Source organism: Bison bison, unplaced genomic scaffold (genome assembly GCF_000754665.1).
Source record: "Bison bison bison isolate TAMUID 2011002044 unplaced genomic scaffold, Bison_UMD1.0 scf7180017864379, whole genome shotgun sequence".
In the NCBI taxonomy this organism is placed as follows: Eukaryota; Metazoa; Chordata; class Mammalia; order Artiodactyla; family Bovidae; genus Bison; species Bison bison.
In genome coordinates, this window is record NW_011494951.1 from 3,885,223 (window position 1) to 3,886,345 (window position 1,123).

Consider the following 1,123-nt stretch of genomic DNA (forward strand, 5'->3'; position numbering starts at 1 on the left):
GCTCCTTTTTATACATGAACTGTAGAAGCAATGAGAACAGAAGGGGGAATTTTTTACTGGGCCTGTAAATTTATAGACGTCTTTATGATGCTGTCTTCTAGCCAAGAGTAAGATAGTCTTTCCATTACTAATTTAAATGCTTGGGAATTTAGTTTTTTTCAACATCGGAATGCACACTATTTTTTACTTCTCGAGGCAGTACCAGAAAGGTCATGAACTGCCACAGAACTTGAGCGTCAGGCAGGACTGAGCTCAACCTGTCCGACGCTTTCAGTATACAGACAAATTCAGGTGCAGAGAAGCGAGGTGGTCCAAGACACACAGTACTGGGCAGTTGGGGCAGGAGGGGATCCTGAGGTTCCATGCTTTCCCGAACCATCCCCCGAGGCTGCATGCCAGTGAGATACCCAGGTCATGGGGTCCCATGTAGCTTTCCAGCCCCCGCTCCACGTGTCCCCATTATACAAAGTCAGCGACCCACAGTGAAAAGATATTTAATTATTTCTCTGTCTAATCTCTTAAAGCGCTCAAAGTATTTTCACAAGTGCAAGGGGAGGGCCCGCTCTCAGCCAGCATTTTACCAGTGATTCCGACAAACGCAAAGAGACTCCAAATCACCGTGCTTTATATACTTATTTTAATTTCCGCACTGGTAAAGAAAAGGAAGGTGTAAATGAGGACAAGTTAGTTTACAGTGACTCCATATTTGCCTTTTAAATTAATCTGTTCTCTCGAGGGCAGAGGATAGAAAGACAGGAAAAAACATCAAAGCACAAGAGTGAACTGGTGAGCAGGATGCCTCCCGTCCCGCTAGCAGAGGATCTGAAGGCCTGGAGGCAGTGCAGTAAACACGGACAGGCATGGATTAAGATACACTGGAAAAAAAACAAAAACCAACCCCCACGATTCCATTCTCAAAACCAAGCACAGAAACTGACAGTGAAACGTGGAGTTCCGTGTGCGCCCGTCAGCCTGAAACCAGCGCCACCTGCTCCACAGCATCGGCCCTGCCGGCCCCTCTTCTCGCAGGTACAGAAACCGGAAGGACCCGAAGGTGGGGAGCGCGAGGGGCTGCAAACCCCCCGGGAGCCACGGGAGGGTCTGTGTGCTTTGGAGGCTCTGC